The sequence below is a fragment of the Mustelus asterias genome, chromosome 11, assembly GCF_964213995.1.
Source record: "Mustelus asterias chromosome 11, sMusAst1.hap1.1, whole genome shotgun sequence".
Classification (NCBI taxonomy): Eukaryota; Metazoa; Chordata; class Chondrichthyes; order Carcharhiniformes; family Triakidae; genus Mustelus; species Mustelus asterias.
In genome coordinates, this window is record NC_135811.1 from 94,514,782 (window position 1) to 94,534,388 (window position 19,607).

Here is a 19,607-nt window from a genome sequence, read left to right on the forward strand (position 1 = left end):
CCAATGTCTTGTACAACTTCAACAAGATGTCCCAACTCCTGTATTCAATGTTCTGACCGATGAAACCAAGCATGCCGAATGCCTTCTTCACCACTCTGTCCACCTGTCACTCCACTTTCAAGGAGCTATGAACATATACCCCTAGATCTCTTTGTTCTGTAACTCTCCCCAACGCCCTCATTGGAGTTTAGAAGATATGGGAGGATCTTATTGAAACTTACAGGATACTGCGAGGCCCTGATAGAGTGGACGTGGAGAGGATGTTTCCACTAGTAGGTAAAACTAGAACCAGAGGGCACAACCTCAGACTAAAGGGGTGATCCTTTAAAACAGAGATGAGGAGGAATTTCTTCAGCCAGAGAGTGGCGAATCTGTGGAATTCTTTGCCACAGAAGGCTGTGGAAGCCAGGTCATTGAGTGTCTTTAAGAGAGAAATAGATAGGTAGTTGATTAATAAGGGGATCGGGATTATGGGGAAAAGGCAGAAGAATGAGGATGAGAAAAATATCAGCCATGATTGAATGGCAGAGTAGATTCAATGGGCCGAGTGGCCTAATTTTGCTCCTATATCTTAAGGTCTTACAGTAAACAAATCAATTCCATGCAAATTGATCCTGATCTCTAACAATTTGACCCTCACAGCCCATGCAACTCATCCTATCTGCCAGTCCTGTTTGAATTTTGGAGGTGTCTATTCTTATTGATGGATATATTGTACATCAGACAGCTGGATTTGTTTGCATCGCAACCTGAGATAAAGATAAACACCTTTAAAATTTATATGTGGTCCCTGAGGTTTGTGCCATTGGAGCCTATAAATATATAAACTGGGACAGCCTTGTATGTGAGTATCAATGAGAGCAACTGTGTAAGCTGTGGCTGATCCAATTCATATATACTTGCAACTAAAAAAATAGCAGGCAGTCTCACTCACATTATCATAACAAAAAACATTTTATTCAAATGTATAAGGCATTGAGAAAAGGTTAAAACTGGGGTCTTTTGACGCACAGCATACCAGGAATATGAAAATTGTTCTTTAACCTTTGGGACCTAGATTGAAAGCTGTATAGAATAATGGGATGAAATCCGTCACTTTGATTGCTGGCAGAAAGTTAGGAATAAATTTCCCTGGTTAAGTCTTCTTAAAGGCCAGTCCTGAAAAACTTCTGTGGCTGAGTCTGGCTGAGATGGCACAGTATTTTCATGCCCAAGTATTTACAGCTACCTTGTCTGCCAAATCACACAACGGTCAAAGAAGATCTTGAAATTATGTAACGTATTTCACAACCTCGCGACTTCCCCAAAGGACTTCACGGTCAATAAAGTATTTTAAGGTTGAGTTAGTATTCGAATGTAGGGAAACATGGCAGCCAATTTGTACAGAAGATCATCCCACAAACAGCAATGAGATCAGTAATGGCCAGATAATCAAACTGAGCGATAAATGTTAACCAGGACACTGGAACAGCTCCCTTGCTCGGTTTCAAATAGTATCATAATAGATCTTGCTTCCACTGATGAGAGGACAAATTGGTCAAATTAGGCGGCACGATGGCACAGTGGTTAGCACTGCTGCCTCACTGTGTCAGGGACCCGGGTTCGATTCCAGCCTTGGGTGACTGTCTGTTCTCTCTGTGTCTGCGTGGGTTTCCTCCCGCAGTCCAAAGATAGGCAGGTTAGGCAGATTGGTAATGTTAAATTGCCCCTTAGTGTCCCATGTTACGTAGGTTAGGGGGATTAGTGGGGTAAATGTGTGGGGATTGGGCTCTGTCGGAGAGTCGGTGCAGACTTGATGGCCCTGATTTTACTGGCACGGCCGCCCCGAAATCGGGATGGGCGAGGCTCGCAGAACAGCATTCCCCATTGGCCTCGGGCGTGATCTTACGATCCTCGGGTGGGCTTGTCAGTAAAATTCTGGCCGATGGGTGGAATGGGCTCCTTCTGCACCGTAGGGATTTTATGATCTCAATTTAATATCTCTGACATTGCAGCACTTCCTCAGGACCAACCTGAAATCTCAGCCTAGCTATGGCCACAATCTTAGGATAAGGGGCCAATCATTTCAGTATGAGAGGAGGAGAAATTACTTCACTCAAACTGTGAATTCTCTGCCCCCGGGGGTTGTGGATACTTCATTGTTGATACATTAAGGCTGGGGGATAGACAGATTTTTGGTCTCTCAGGGAATTAAGCGATACGGGGAGCAGGTGGAAAAATTGAGTTGAAGCCTAACATCAGCCATGATCGTATCGAATGGCAGAGCAGACTCAACTGGCCACGTGGTCTAGTCCTACTATTTCTTGTGTTCTTGTGAATTGAAAGATTTTGGGTTCACGCCCCACTCCAGACACTTGTAAAGAAAACTTATGTTTTAATCTCTCCAACTGGCAGAAACAATCTGTCAGCACCTACCCTATCAACTCCCCTCAGTTAGTAGGTTTCAATTAGATTGTCTCTGATTCTACCAAGCTCCAAAGAATGTAAACCCAATTTACTAAGATGTATCAAACATCGGACTGCTAGAGCTGTCTGTATCGGCAACCTGAGATAAAGATAAAGGGGTGGCACGGTAGCACAGTGGTTAGCACTGCTGCTTCACAGCTCCAGGGACCTGGGTTCGATTCCCACCTTGGGTCACTGTCTGTGTGGAGTTTGCACATTCTCTTCGTGTCTGCGTGGGTTTCCTCCGGTTTCCTCCCACAGTCCAAAGGTGTGCGGGTTAGGTTGATTGGCCATGCTAAAATTGCCCTTAGTGTCCTGGGATGCGTAGGTTAGAGGGATTAGTGGGTAAATATGTAGGGATATGGGGGTAGGGTCTGGGTGGGATTGTGGTCGGTGCAGACTCGATGGGCCGAATGGCCTTTCTCTGTGCCGTAGGGTTTCTAAGATTTCTTTCTAAGATTTCATTATAGGGCAATCCCCTCATCCCCAAGTCTCAAATCCAGTGAACCTTCACTGTACTGCCTCCAATGCAAGTGTTAAGAGCACAGCTGATGTTAAATGTTGGGGTTTCCAAAACCCAGAAAGAAACTTTGGAATGCTTGCTCTCAACTGTACTTTTTGAATTGTAGTATAACAAAAGGAAAGATGTGAAGACCAGTGAAGAATGTTCCAGACTCTTTTGTGATGCTTTTAAACAAAATAAATGTTTACTAAATTGTAAAACACACAAGAAAGTCAACTATATGGCTATCCACAATATATTTAAATTTACCCCATTCCAAACACCTCTGAGCTAAACCACCCCAAACGATATCCCATAGATTTTTAAACTATAAATGCAATCCAACAATAGTTACCACACCAGGCATCTATGTCTTTTGGGGTTGCTTCCGATTTAGAGTAGAGACAACTGGCTTCTCAAAACAGGCTTTCTCTGGGCACAGCTTGTTGGGTGTGGACACAACTTCCTGCTGTGTGGGCTGTGGTCTCAAAACAGCAACCTTGAATAGGGTTGCATCTGATGCAGTTTTTTATATTCCCTTAGCCAGACTAGCCTTTTCAGAAGTTACTCTTAATTACCTTTATTACATGAGCTCATCTTTTAGAATGTAAATGTGAAATTCACTCCCATCTTGCATTGTTACCAACTTACCTTAGGTAAACTTTTGTTCCTACTGTTGCTAGGCTAATCAGCATATCAAAGCAGGGTTAGTTCCATCAACCCAACCAATCTGTCTTTCTTCCAATTTCTATTTTAAAAATAGTTTGTTTATCTATCAGAACACATTCCCAATTATTGGTCTTATTTTTCTCATTTTACCATGATGTCCTAACATAAGTATATCCTTTCTTAAATGTGGAGGCCAAAACTGCACACAGTACTCCAGATGTGATCTCACCAAAGCGCTGTACAATTGTAGCAAGACATCTTTATTCTACTCCAATTGCATCGCTTCTCGGCCTTTTGGCTAAGATCAAGTGTAGTATGGAGAGGATGCTGCACTTGGTTGAGGTCATTAGGTTACATTGAAGCTTCATATGTTTCATATAAAGCAATTTTTAAAAGCGGCATCTCGGCCTTTTGGCTAAGATGCAAATGAGCTCAAGTCTTGGAGGAGGAACCTTCCCCCTTCTCCAATCAGCTTGGCTCATGTAGATCAGGCCCAGGACAGGGTGGTTTGGTCGCTCAGCCTGGATCGGAAATGTCTCAACTTGTTGAGACTCTGAATTGGATTTGATTTGATTGAATTGGAAAAGTATTTTTTTTTTATTGCATCGCTTCTCGGCCTTTTGGCTAAGATCAAGTGTAGTATGAAGAGGATGCTGCACTTGGTTGAGGTCATTAGGTTACATTGAAGCTTCATATGAAACATTGAAGCTTCATATGAAACAATTTTTAAAAAGCGGAATCTCGGCCTTTTGGCTAAGATGCAAATGAGCTCAAGTCTTGGAGGAGGTATTGCTTTCCCTCCTCCAATCAGCTTGGCTCATGTAGATCAGGCCCAAGACAGGGTAATTTGGTCGCTTGCCCTGTCTTGCCAGCCTGGATCGGAAATGTCTCAACTGGTTGAGACTCTGAATTGGACTTGATTTGATTGAATTGGAAAAGGTTTTTTTTAATTGCCTTACAATAAATGCCAACATGACATTTGTCTTTCTAATTACTTGCTGTTTGCATGCTAACCTTTTGCATTCCTTGTGCAAGTACACCTAAGTCTCTTTGAACATCAACACTTAAAAATATTCTGCTTTGCTACTCTTATGGCCAAAGTGATTAGTTTCATTCTTCCCTACTTTATACTCCATCTGCCATCTTGTTGCCCACATATTTAACCTGTCCATGTGTCTTTGCAGCCTCTCTGTGTCCTCTCCACAGGTTACGTTCCCACCTCTCTTGGTACCACCAGCCAAATTTGATACGTTACTCTGTCTCCTCATCTAAATCATTAATATAGATTGTCAATAACTGAGGCCCCAGCACTGATCCTTGTGGCATTCACTATATACTGCTTAAAAAGGCCCCATTTATGCCCACTCTCTTTTTTCTATCTTTTAACCAATCCTCTACCATTGCTAAAATACTACCCCCAACACCATTAGCTCTTATCTTGCCTATTAACCTTTTGTATGGCACCTTATCGAATGCCTTTTGGAATTCCAGGTATACAACATCTACTGGTTCCCCTTTATCTACCCTACTTGTTAAATCCTCAAAAACTCTAATAAATTTGTCAAATAGGATTTCCCTTAATAAAACCATGTTGACTTGTTCTAATCTTACTATGCTATTCTAAGTACATTGTTAAGACTTCTTTAATCATAGATTCTAGCATTTTCCCAACAGCTGATATTTGGCTATTCTCCCTCCTTTCTTGAAAGGTGCTGCAATATTTATTCGCTTCCACTCTGCCGGGACAAATCTAAGGAATTTTTGATAATCATGGTCAGCTCCTCCATTATATCTGCAGCTATCCCTTTGAGAACTCTTGGGTGTAGGCTATAAGGACACAGTGATTTGTTGGAATTTTGTGTCTCTTTAGTTTCGCCAATACCTTTTCTCTGTTAATATTAAGTTCCTTTTAAGCCCCTGGGTCACCATATATTTCTGGTATGAGTGTCTTCTACTCTGAAGGCAGACAAAAAAAAATGTTCAATGCACCTACTATTGCTTCATTGCCCATGATAATTTCTCCTATCTCTGCTTCTAAGTGCTAACATTTACTTTACCTACTCTCTTCTTTATGTACTTATTAAAGATCCAAAAATCTGTGATTCCTGGCTACTTGACTCTCATATTCTGTTTTATTTTCCTATTTATCAACTTTCTGGTGGCCCTCTGCTAGTTTCTAAAACATTTCCAATCCTCAGACTCGAAACTGCTTTTTGCAACATTGTAAGACTCTTCCTTTAATCTACTGCTATCATTAACTTCCTGAGTGAACAATATCAGTTCAATGGAATGCATTTTTGTTGAAGATTTTGAATTGTTTCTTTGAATGTTTTCCATGGTACATTTACCTTCATGCATTCTAGCAATTAACCTTAGCCAGTTCTCCCCTCATACTTATGTAATTGGCTTTGTTTAAGTTTAAGATTCTTGTTTGTTTGTGATTGGAGTATGTTACATTCAAACTTAACATGGCATTCAATGATATGATCATTATTTCTCAGAGGATCTTTTACCATGGCATTGCTAATTAACCCTGCTTCATTACACAAGATGGCTTTATCTCTAGTCAGTTCCACAACAATTACTCCAAGAAACTGTCACAAAAATTTCACTGGACCATTAACTCTACCATTGATTGAACTAGTTAGGTACACACAAAGCTGCAAAGCCGCCTAGGTTCAAGAAATGAATGCCTAAGTATCAATCAAGAATAAGTCTAGTTCAATAGGAATTTTGCTTCTACTTATTTGCTTTCAGTAATGTGAGGGGAATATTGAAATGATTAGCCCAGTCTGGAGCAAACCTCAGAATAAAGTTATGGGCCAAAATTTTACTGCCCCAAGGGAATCGGAGCAAGCGAGGGGCGAACCATGGAAAGGTCTGTTGACCTCGGGTGGGATTTTGTGGTTTTGGGATGAGCGAGGCCATAAAGTCCCACCCACGGTGTTGTTTTCCTAAGCTTGAACATTAAAGAAGCAGTGGTGTAGTGGTATTGTCACTGGACCATTAATCCAGAGACCCACAGTAATGCTCTGGAGACCCGGGTTCAAATCCCACCATGGCAGATGGTGAAATTTGAATGCAATAAAAATCTGGAATTACAAGTCGAATGGTCACTGTTGAGGGATCCTGTGTATAGTTTGCTTCATTTATGCAAAGACTTCATTTTAAGATATTTCTGCCGATGCAATTAATTTAAATGCTAAGCTTAAAAAATTAACTAACACTTGACTACATTTTAAAACTCAGAAGGCATGCTGGGTTAGCTAGAAATTGACTGCATTTTTTGAAAAGTATAATGCAAGCAAAACAGGATTTTTATAAACTAAACAAAGTTTTTCATAAACAACATCTGCAAGGCCTGTTTCTCCAAGTTAGAGACAGCATGTGCAAAACAATTTCAATAACAAAGATAATGAATGACATATATTGTAGTTTAAGCTCTGTGTTCTCAGTTTAGCCTTGTTCAGTTCAGCTTTGTTTTTGAATTCTGTTTTTGATCAGTACAGGACTGGCAAAAGAAGCCAATCTGTCTCTCTCTCTAGCTTTTCTCTTTTCTTTTCGTTTTTGTAATGATTTAATTTTCAATAAAAGAAATTCATTTCAACATCGTACTAGTGCTGCCTTCATCTATTCAAAGGAATGAATGGACCCTACAGTCACCATGAAACCATTGGTGGTTGTAATAAAAGCCCATCTAGTTCCATAGGGAAGGAAATCTGTCGTCCTTACCCGGCCTGGTCTACATGTGACTCCAGACCCACAGCAATGTGGTTGACTCTTAATTGCCCTCAGAGATGAGCAATAAATGCAGCGACGCCCACATCCATGAACAAATAAAACAAACTTCACTGGGGTGGCAGAAAATGAGGTGTGTTCAATGACTTTGTGTGATGAGGTATAACTTAGACATCTTGGGCGGGATTTTCCGGCCTCGCTCGGGCGGTTGTTGAAACCTCGCCCGCTCTGATTCCGTGGCGGATAAGATGATAAAATGGCCATTTTAATTTTACTCAGCAAGCACCAATTCACAAATACAAATGTTCTTTTGGCTCTCATTTGACTGATGATTTTGCGCAATTCTATTAATAAGTAGGGTTTACTGAATTACTGAATGAGATACATTGATCATACAGTTCTCTCTCTTTTCCCAATACAATAATTTTACAAAGCCACATTGGACGGAATTGATTAGTTCAGTATTGGTTGTATTTGTTGCATTTAATCTACTTGGTGCATTTTGCATGCTGCATGTAAGAAAATATTCAATGTTTATTGTGTTCTAACAATTTTCGTAAGATTTTTAAATTCATTTTTATGGGACGTGGACATCGCTGGCTAGGCCAGCATTTTTAGCACGTCCCTAATTCCCCTTGAGAATGTGGTGGTAAGCCGCCTTCTTGAACGGCTGCAGTCCATGTGGTGTAGATACACGTGTACTGGTGTCATGGAGGGAGTTCCAGGATTTTGACCCAGCGACAGTGAAGGAACGGCGATATATTTCCAAGTCAGGATGGTCAGTGGCTTGGAGGGGAAGTTGCAGATGGTGTTGTTCCCAGATATCTGCTGCTCTTGTTCTTCTGGATGGAAGTGGAGATTTCCCATTTGTGGAACGTATTGGAAGGCTGGATACCTGTGAAGTCTTACCTTAACCTCAGTTAGCATCTTCAGGAGGGGAGTGTAAAGAAGACATTGACAAACATAAAGCAGCAAGCATCAAAGCCTAACCTTTGACAAATGAGCACCTCTTTTTGAGTCTAACAACAGGAGCTGGATTTAGGGAAATGAAGAGGAATATGAATGATTTCCATGGAGAGCAATATCATTTGTTAAATGGGATGGTTGATGAGTTTGGGGCTCATCTGTTGATTCTTCTTCCTACCTCCCACTTTCTGACTTCAACACTGTAGCATTTCTATTTTTAAAAAATGTATTCGAGGGACATGGGCATCGTTGTCTGGCCAGCATTTATTGCCCATCCCTAGTTGCCTTTGCCTAGGCCATTTCAGAGGGCAGTTGAGAGTCAACCACATTTATTGCCCATCCCTGGTTGCCTGAGGACAGTTGAGAGTCAACCACATTGCTGTGGCTCTGGAGTCACATGTAGGCCAGACCGGGTAATGACAGCAGATTTCCTTCCCAAAAGGACATTAGTGAACCAGATGGGTTTTTCCGACAATCGACAGCGGTTTCATGGTCATCAGTAAATTCTTAATTTAAGACATTTTTTATGGAATTCAAATTCCACCAACTGCCATGGCAGGATTCAAACCCCAGTCCCCAGGACATTAGCTGAGTTTCTGGATTAATAGTCTAGCAATAATACCACTCGGCCATCGCCGAAATCATGTTTCCCACCTCTTGAGTAAAAGTGAATGATTAGAGATGGATTTGGAGTGGCTTTATGAACATGCAATTCATCATCAAAACATTGTGAAAATGGCCTTGTTTATCCCTGGACATTCTTAGTCATGCTACATTAATGCACTTCAATATTGATTGCACACGCTAACATATAGAGTCATGCAGTCATACAGGTATACAACATGGAAACAGGCCCTTTGGCCCAACCTGTCCATGCCGCCCAGTTTTTACCACTAAACTAGTCCCAATTGCCTGCATTTGGCCAATATCCCACTATACCCATCCTACCCATGTAACTGTCTAAATGTTTTTCAAAAGACACAATTTTATCTGCCTCTACTACTGCCTCTGGCAGCTTGTTCCAGACACTCAGCACCCTCTGTGAAAAAATTGCCCCTCTGGACCCTTTTGTATCTCTCTCCTCTCACCTTAAACCTATGCCCTCTAGTTTTAGACTCCCCTACCTTTGGGGAAAAATGTATACTATCTACCTTATCTTTGCCCCTCATTATTTTATAGACCTCTATGAGATCACCCCTCAGCCTCAGCTCCAGGGAAAAAAGTCCCAGTCTATTCAGCCTCTCCTTATAATTCAAATGATCCTAGCATCCTAGTAAATCTTTTCTGAACTCTTTCTAGTTTAATAATATGCTTTCTATAATAGAGTGACCAGAACTGTACACAGTATTCCAAATGTGGCCTTACTAATGTCTTGTACAACTTCAACAAGACGTCTCAACTCCTGTATTCAATGTTCTGAGCAATTAAACCAAGCATGCCGAATGCCTTCTTCACCACCCTGTCCACCTGTGACTCCACTTTCAAGGACCTATGAATCTGTACCTCTAGATCTCTTTGTTCTATAACTCTCCCCAACGCCCTACCATTAACTGACTCAGTCCTGCCCTGATTTGATCTACCAAAATGCATCACCTCACATTTATCTAAATTAAACTCCATCTGCCATTCATCGACCCACTGGCCCAATTGAACAGGATCTCGTTGCAATCCTAGATAACCTTCTTCACTGTCCACTATGCCACCAATCTTGGTGTCATCTGCAAATGTGCTAACCATGCCCCATAAATTTTCATCCAAATCATTAATATAAATAACAAATAACAGTGGACCCAGAACCGATCCCTGAGATACACCGCTGGTCACTATCACACTACCTCACCCTGGATCCCATGAGATTTAAACTTATGCAACAACCCACCATGCGGGACCTTGTAAAAGGCCTTGCTAAAGTCCATGTAGATAGCATCGACTGCACTGCCCTCATCTACCTTCTTGGTTACCCCGTCAAAAAACACAATCAAATTCGTGAGACATAATTTTCTACTCACAAAGCCATGCTGACTGTCCCTAATCAGTCTTTGCCTCTTTAAATGCCTGTCGATCCTGTCTCTCAAAATGCCTTCCAACAACTAACCCACCACAAATGTGAGGCTCACCAGTCTGTAGTTCCCAAGCTTTTCCCTGCAGCCCTTGTTAAACAAAAACACAACTTTTGCTACCCTCCAATCTTCAGGCACCTCACCTGTGGCTGTCGATGATTCAAATATCTCTACTAGGGGACCTGCAATTTCCTCCCTAGCCTCTCGCAACATCCTGGGATGCATTTCATCAAGTCCCGGGGATTTTTAAGACTTCCTGCACCTCCTTCTCTGTAATATGTACACTCCTCAAGACATCACGATTTATTTCCCCAAGTTCCCTAACATCCATGCCTTTCTCAACAGTAAATACCGATGAGAAATATTAATTTAGGATCTCACCCATCTCTTGTGGATCCGCACATAGATGACCTTAAGAGACCCTACTCTCTCCCTAGTTACTCTTTTGCCCTTTATGTATTTATAGAAGCACTTTGGATTCTCCTTTGCCTTAAGTGCCAAAGAAATCTCATGTCCTCTTTTTGCCCTCCTGATTTCTCTCTTATCTCTACCCTGACAAGCTCTATACTCTTCAAGGGATCCACTTGATCCCAGCTGCCTATGCATGTCATATGCCTCCTTTTATTTTGACCAGGGCCTCAATATCCCGAGTCATCCAGGGTTCCCTACCTCTACCAGCCTTGCCCTTCACTCTAAGAGTGCAATGTGCTTACCGCAATGTGCTTACCCTGAACCCTGGTTTAGACACTGTTGAAAGCCTCCCACTTACCAGACTTCCCTTTGCCTGCCAACAGACGCCTCCAATCAACTTTTGAAAGTTCTTTATCTTTAACTTTCCTTCCCTTTGCTCTATTTTTACATCTCGTGATATACTCATGCTATCCCAGTTGGATAATACATGCTGCTACGCATAACAGTGACTTGATGGCACTGCCAATTCCGTGCTGTCTACTGATACCTCCTGCTTTATAGCTAAGGAGAATTTGGAATTCTAACCGTTTGACTGTTAGGTGAAATTTCCCATTGACATTTCCTTTGTCCTGCCCCACGGCAAAGGCATATTCTGCTAACTAAGCACCGCAATGTGTCTTAACGGAAATGTATGGAGTGCATACCTTCCCCCCTGCTCCCTCGCCCACCAGAAGGAGATCACCGCCATGCGCCTGAGCATCTGTGAATGGAAAGGGGAAAGAAAACAATAAAATTTCAAATTAAACTTGCCTGCATGTGGCTCCGACCACAAATTGACTTACCAGAACTGTACTTATCACAACTGAATTCCTGATAAATGTCTGGTGTCAAAGTCACTGGAGGTGTTGCGGACATGAAGCAGCTCCACTGAATCAAATATCATAAATTCAGTTGCCGTTGGGTTAAGACACAAGACCGGGGCTTGTATTTACGTTGAAGTATTTGGATGTGCCTGAATGTGCAGTGATTACAATGAGCCTTGCTGGTGTAGTTGCTTTACTGTGAGAGTGAGATGTCTCTGTTCCATGGCCAAAGAGCTGGCACAAACAGTTGGCACTGCTGTGTATGGAGTGTATGCCATGTGAACATACTGGAGCCTGGGAGGCAGGTTTGGCTGCGCTTCAAATTTCCACTGGCTTCACCATCCAAACCTGTCACTTCTAATCTTTGATTGTACCTCTACATTAAGCAGAAGATCAAAGCCAAGCCTCTTGTCCATTGCTTTTGACCTTCGCTCTTTATTTAGAGTTATTTCACTCTGCTCTTTAGGCCACATGGAATAGGAAATAGGAGCAGGAGTAGGCCATTCAGCCCTTCGAACCTGTTCCAATGTTCAATGAGATCATGGTTAATCTTCTACCTCAACTCCGCCTGCCCATACTATCCCAGGATCAGTTGGTATCCAAAAATCTTTCAATCATGCACCACTCAACAAGCAAACGGGTGACACAAAAGCAAAATACTGAGGGTGCTGGAAATGTTGGAAAGAATCAGCAGGTCAGGCAACATCTGTGGAGAGAGAAACCAAATTAACAGCTGAATTTCTTTGGCCATACATGGCGGCAGGATTCCCTGGTCCCATCGACAGCGCACTCATGGCATTGGCTTCCCAATAGCGTGGCTTCAATGGGAATTCCCAAGGATAGCGGTGGGACCAGAGGATCCCGCCTCCAGCAAATGGCACACCACCTCCCGCCGCTGAGACAAACATTTTTGATTTGATTTGATTTATTTTTGTCACATGTATTAGAATACAGTGAAAAGCATTGTTCCTTGCGCGCTATACAGACAAAACATACCACTCATAGAGTACATTGGGGAGAAGGAATGGATAGGGTACAGAATTTAGTGATGCAGTTACAGGTAGGATGAAGAGAAGGATCAACTTAATATAAGGTAGGTCCATTCAAAAGTCTGATGGCAGCAGGGAAGAAGCTGTCCTTGAATCTGTTGGTCAATTTTTTCAGACTTCTGTATTTTTTTCCTGATGGAAGAAAGTATATCCGGAATGTGTGGGGTCCTTGGTTATGCTGGCTGCTTTTCCAAGGCAGCAGGAAGTGTAGACAGAATCATAATTAGTGTAGACAGAGTCAATGGATGGGAGGCTGATTTGGGTGATGGACTAGGCTACGTTCATAACCCTTTGTAGTTTCTTGTGGCCTTGGTCGGAGCAGGAGCCATACCAAGCTGCGATACAACCAGGTAGGAGTCAATGGATGGGAGCTGGTTTGCATTCACAACGTTTGTAATTTCTTGCAGCCTTAGTCAGAGCAGAAGCCATACCAAGCTGAAATGCATATTTGATTTGATTTATTATTGTCACATGTATTAACATACACTGAAAAGTATTGTTTCTTGCGCACTATACAGACAAAGCATACCATTCATACAGAAGGAAATGAGAGAGTGCAGAATGTAGTGTTACAGTCATAGCTAGCTTGTCGAGAAAGATCAACTTAATTCAAGGTAAGTCCATTCAAAAGTCTGACAGCAGCAGGGAAAAAGCTGTTCTTGTGTCGATTGGTATGTGATCTCAGACTTTTGTATCTTTTTCCCGAAGGAAGAAGGTGGAAGAGAGAATGTCCGGGGTGCATGGTGTCCTTAATTATGCTGGCTGCTTTGCTGAGACAGCGGGAAGTGTAGACAGAGTCAATGGATGGGAGGCTGGTTTGCGTGCTGGATCGGGCTACATTCATGACCTTTTGTGGTTCCTTGCGGTCTTGGGAAGGATGGAAATATGGGAAGGATGCTTTCTATTTTGTATCTGTAAAAAAACAGGGCCAGGCCAGAGAACCTCGCCCAACATTTGAGGTCTGTGACCTTTAATCAGACAACCAGGAGAGCTTTCTTTGGACTTATCCGTCCTTATCCAAGCTTTTATCAGTCAATGGCATGAGCGGGGTTTTACAGCCTCACTCGAGCAAGACCGGAAATTCCTGCCCGAGGTCAACGGACATTTCCGTTGTCCGCCCCTCACCCGCTCCGATTCCGTGGTGGGTGGGATAATAGGATTTTGGCGCATAAATTATTTAACATCCATCTCAACACTTCAGCTGCTTCTGAGGTTAAAAGCCCAATTCTACTTTCATACCTTAGTGGTTCAAGAACAGAACGTCTGATTGACGAAGTTCCTTTAAAAAAACCTACTGAACTTATGCAGCATTCCTGTGCATTATTATCACTCAGCTGTTAACACATTGCTTACAGGAAATGAGCACATTGAAATATTGTGCACTCATGTTTGTCCATTGGAAGTTTTGCCTAGTCTAGCTCAACTAGGATTGCAGGAACATGGGAAAAGGGAGAAACAGGTCATTCAGCCCCTCAAACATTCTCACCATTCAATTAGATCATGACTGAGTTTGTACCTCATGCTATTTTCCTGCACTAATCCCTTAATGACCTAATTGTCTAGAAAACTATCAATCTCTGTCTCAATGGCGGAGCCTCCACCGCCCTCTGGGGTAGAGAATTCCAAAGATTTACCACCCTCTGAGGGAATAAATTTCCTCCTTATCTGAGTCCTAAATGGCTTACTTCTTACTCTGAGGCTGTGCGTCCTGGTTCTAGACATCTTAATGTGGAGATGCCGGCGTTGGACTGGGGTGAACACAGTAAGAAGTCTCACAACACCAGGTTAAAGTCCAACAGGTTTATTTGGTAGCAAATACCATATTGAATGCCCATTGAATCAGCTGGATTCGCATTCTAATTTGTATTCTGTAACTTGATTTCTGTGTCTGTGCACTGTTTGAGAGCACATTTCCACTCCATCTGACGAAGGAGCAGCGCTCCGAAAGCTTATGGTATTTGCTACCAAATAAATTTGTTGGACTTTAACCTGGTGTTGTGAGACTTCTTACTCTAGACATCTTAGCCAGGGAAAGCATCCCTCCTGCATCTACATTGTCTAGCCCTGCATCAACTCAAGGGGCGGCACGGTGGCACAGTGGTTAGCACTGTTGCCTCACAGCTCCGGGGACCTGGGTTCAATTCCCAGCTTGGGTCAGTGTCTGTATGGAGTTTGCACGTTCTCCCCATGCCTGCGTGGGTTTCCTCTGGATGTTCCGGTTTCCTCCCACAGTCCAAAGATGTGTGGGTTAGGTGGATTGGCTATGCTAAATTGCCCCTTAGTGTCAGGGGGAGTAGGTAGGGTAAATTCATGGGGTTATGGGGATAGGGCCTGGGTGGGATTGTGGTCGGTGCAGACTCGATGGGCCAAATGGCCTCCTTCTGCACTGTAGGGATTCTATTCTATGAATGTCGTATGCTTTAGTAAGGTTGACTCTCATTCTTCTAGACTATACATCATCGGAAATGAATGCGATAATCCAGCATTTATAAATTCAGTCAGTCAGTTTAAGTGGGGCGAATTACTTATTTCAAATAAATAAGAAGTTTGCTCAACTATTCTCACCAGCCAGGTGTAAATTGTTGCAAAGCCCTGGAGAAAGGGTGGAATGTAGGACAGAAAACCATGAGAGTTTTTTTTTAGAAAGTGAACTGGATGAATTCCAACTATAGGAAGGAGGTACAGACTAATTGATGCAGGATCAGAGTAAGGAACATTGGGTGGGCCTACGGTCTTCTGCCAGAACGTTATTATGTTTCAAAGTAAATGTGTGAAAAGTGCAGGGCCTAAAATTCCTGGCTTGAGGGAGGCCATTTAAAAAAAAAAATTTGCACCTTGGGGAAGGGGATCGAAGGAATTCTGCCTTTTTATTAAATACTGCCCTTTCACATTACAGGCAGGAGCAAGACGGTAAAAGATTCGTCCGCATCCCAAAAGGGTCATCCAGGGAGAACAGCCATCCTAGAACTTCACACCTCACAACACTGTCAGAGTACCTTCACCACATGGACTGCAGTGGTCTAAGAAGAAGCCCCACCACCATGTTTTCAAGGGCAAAGATGTATGGGCAGTAAATGCTAACCTCACTAGCAATGCCCACATCCTGAGAATGAATTTTAAAAAAGCAAAAACTGATTCTTAAAGCATTAAGAATTAAGAGTGAGCTAGAAAGATATGTGCAAAAGCTATGGGGTTATTATAGATCCATCTATTTGGACAGCACAGTGGCTAGCATAGCTGCCTCACAGCGCCAGGGACCCAGGCGATTCAAGAATAGCTTCTTCCTTACTGCCCTCATACTTTTGAATGGACCTACCTCACATTAAGTTGATCTTTCTCTGCACCCTAGTTATGACTGTAACACTACATTCTGCACTCGTTCCTTTCTTTCTTTATGAACAGTATGCTTTGTGTGGTGCACAAAAAACAATACTTTTCACTGTATACCAATACACGTGACAATAATAAATCAAATCAATTCCTGCCTGAGGTCACTGTCTGTTTGGAGTCTGTACATTCTCCCCGTGTCTGCATGGGTTTCCTCCCAGTAATCCGATTTCCTCCCACAGTCCAAAGATGTGCGAGATGGATTGGCTATGCTAAAAAATTGCCCTTTAGTGTTAGGGGAATTAGCAGGGCAAATGCGTGGGGTTACAGGGATAAGACCTGGGTGGGATTGTTGTCAGTGCAGGTTTGATGGGCCGAATGGCCTCCTTCTGCACTGTCGGGATTCTATAATTCTATTTTTTTTGCTGTCATTTCTATGGCCCTAGAATTTTATAGATCCCATTCCGCTGCCTGAAGTGAAGTGGAGCTGGACTTCCAGCTTGATTCGATACAGGACACCAGTTCTAAACCTCGGGGCTAAAAGGCATAGCAGAGCTAACTGCTCCCAAGGAGGTTCCAAACAACAAGGGCAGTTACAAAATCTCTTTTATTTATGTGGCTCCTGTTTCTCTTAGAAACAACATAAAAACAAACACAGCAGAGAAAGAGCTAATGTAAAGAGGGAGAACCCTTGCCAAATTAATACGTGAGTAAAGACCTGAGCCCTGGATAAAAGTCCTTACTTTAGAAAAATCCAACCAGGAACTCTTTGGTAACACTAAGCTCTGTTCGTAAGATATGTGACCAAGGACTAAGTTACAGAACTGGAACATTTTCTTGAGCTTTAGGTTTCGGTTTCTTTATCATAAAATCTCACCTCCAGCTCACTAAAATAATCTGTTTCATTGGTATCTGTATTGTTGGCCTGCCTTTCATGAAGCAGCCACATAGTGGATGAATAAAAGTTGTTTCTAACCACACCTCAGTGACATCAGTATTTAATTGAGGGAGGTGCTGGCATGCAGAATAATGAAGTAATAAAATAGCTCCAGAAGGACACAATTTTAACTGAGAGTCTTTGCACAGCAAAGTAGGAATGTAAATTCACCTCCTTCTGAATGTGGTAGAGGAAATACCCACCAAAAAATAAATTAAAGAGTTGATCAAAGACCCCACGCACCCCGGACATTCTCTCTTCCATTTTCTTCCGTCGGGAAAAAGATACAAAAGTCGGAGGTCATGTACCAACCGACTTAACAACAGCTTCTTCCTTGCTGCTGTCAGACTTTTGAATGGATCTAACTCGGATCAAGTTGATCTTTCTCTACGCTATGACTGTAACGCTACATTCTGCATCCTCTCCTTTCCTTCTCCCTTATGTACTCTATATTCGGTATGCTTTGTTGGTATAGCGTGCAAAAAACAATATTTTTCATTGTATCCCAATACATGTGCCAATAAGTCAAATCAAAAAATATAAAGCTCATCTCATGATCAAAAAATACCTTATTTCTCCCTCACCATTTTCCAGCTTTTTAAAAAAAAAATGCCAGACAGCATTCCACAGACAGAAGGGAGTCATTCCTCCTCCCGCTTCTGGTCAACAACTCAGCTGCCATCGGACGTGACTCAAGAACAGCTTCTTCCCTGCTGCCATCAGACTTTTGAATGGACATACCATATATTAAGTTGATCTTTCTCCACACCCTAGCTATGACTGGAACACTACATTCTGCACCCTCTCCTTTCCTTCACCCCCCTTGTACTCTATGAATGGTATGCTGTGTCTGTATAGCATGCAATAAACAATACTTTTCACTGGATACCATTACATGTGACAATAACAAATCTTCGTTACAAATTGAAGCTGCAGAATTTGCAGGCATAATAAACTGCTTACTGTGATCAAATTCCATTTTAGGAATCATGGCGGACGGGATGGGACAGGACCATGCAAAGATCCTTTGACCTCAGGCGGGATTTTCTGGTCTTTGGGTGAGCACATCCCACCCTCCACTTCTCAGTTTTGACAAGTGGTCATGGAGCAGGAGAGTCACAGGAAATTGGCTAAGCAAATGGCTAGCAAAGTTCTCCCATCATTTGATACGAAAACAAAATTCAGCACATGCATTAGTCCAGAAAAACCAATGGATATTTCTTTACGACAATAAACTAAGCTAAATTCAAATGTGCTTTCACTATTGTTTTACAATTGCTCAAAGAAACAGAACATACTTGGTTCAATCCTAATAAGTATTGCTACTGAATTCACCGCATCAGTAAGAAAGGGCGATCGTTTGGCATTCTCAACATCACAGTTTGCACTAACTCCCTTAAGAATAAGAGTTGCTGAGGTTGTGTGTTCCATGCAAAGCACATATAACAGCTCTGACTGCTTGGCCTTTCATTACCTGGAGAGCAATTATCACCCGGGTGAGTCAACCCCACATGATTCTACTCCTGGTGATGAAGAAGAGATCGGCGCCAGTTTAACAGAGTTACTCATCATCCAATGAAAGGGGCAGTAGACTCCCAATTAGTTAACTAGTAAGTCAAAATGCAACTAACATTTCAATGAGGAATGGGTGTTCTTTCTCCTTGAATGTACTGAGGATTAAGCTATTATAAAGCCAGCAAATGAACAACAAGCAATTGATGTGCATGTTTGTGGGCCCCATAAAGTATTCATTGTGCTATTTAAGCTGGATATTTACAGAAAGTGCTTGGAACTTTGCCAGGAGGCTGGAGAATTCTTTAGCTCAAACCTCATTAAAGTTTTATTTTGTCCTTTGTGGTCTCACAAGATCTGATTTTAGTGCAGTCCTTATAGGATTTTAATTTAAACAGAGGCCCAGCCAGGTTTCGAAACCTAAAGCAAATAGGTACTTTTCTGGTTGCAACGTCATGGAATAAACTACAGGTACCTTGACTAACTTTTGAATGCTTTCAAAAATGTAAAGAGAATAAATTATATAAAATTCAATTACACAAAATAATCTAAGGATAGGTTAAGTGATCCATCATTTAGAGAGGGACACATTAGGAACACTTCAGTGGGTAGAAATTGTAATGTTCCAATATATTATGGGGTTTCTGTCAATACTTTACACTCAAAAAACCCCACAAAGGTTACTCAAAGATGGCCACCCAAGGACCACCTGACTTCTCTTGTGGATTGATCCATCCCCCTGCCTCAAGAGGGAACAAAAGGGATTTTCCAGACTGATACTGACTCAATGCCTAATTCAAAAGGGTAATTTCCAATTGAATGGGATATTCAGACACAAAGACATTAACTATCTCAAACTCTCAAGGTGTAAATGACATCACACAATATGTATAATTGAATTAGACACCCACCTTATTCGGAAAAGGACTTTGACTTGTAAAAGGTCACAAGCCATAAGCATGTTTATTCCCTGCTTGTAAAACAAGCAAGCGTCTGTCCTTCAGACAGAAAAATCTATCGGACAGCCATTGAATCAACTGCACATCAACTAGGCAGTGAAGGTAATAAACAGCCATGCCCTGAAAATTGGAGAAGCAATCTCCCCATCCTGTTTCCAACTGCGCCTGA

General features: G+C 42.1%; 2 pseudogenes; both read left to right on the forward strand.

Moving 5' to 3' along the window:
• The first annotated feature begins 3,894 nt into the window (after positions 1 to 3,894).
• On the forward strand, positions 3,895 to 4,105 carry LOC144501090 (U2 spliceosomal RNA; annotated as a pseudogene).
• A 115-nt stretch (positions 4,106 to 4,220) lies between these two features.
• On the forward strand, positions 4,221 to 4,436 carry LOC144501065 (U2 spliceosomal RNA; annotated as a pseudogene).
• Positions 4,437 to 19,607: the final 15,171 nt, after the last annotated feature.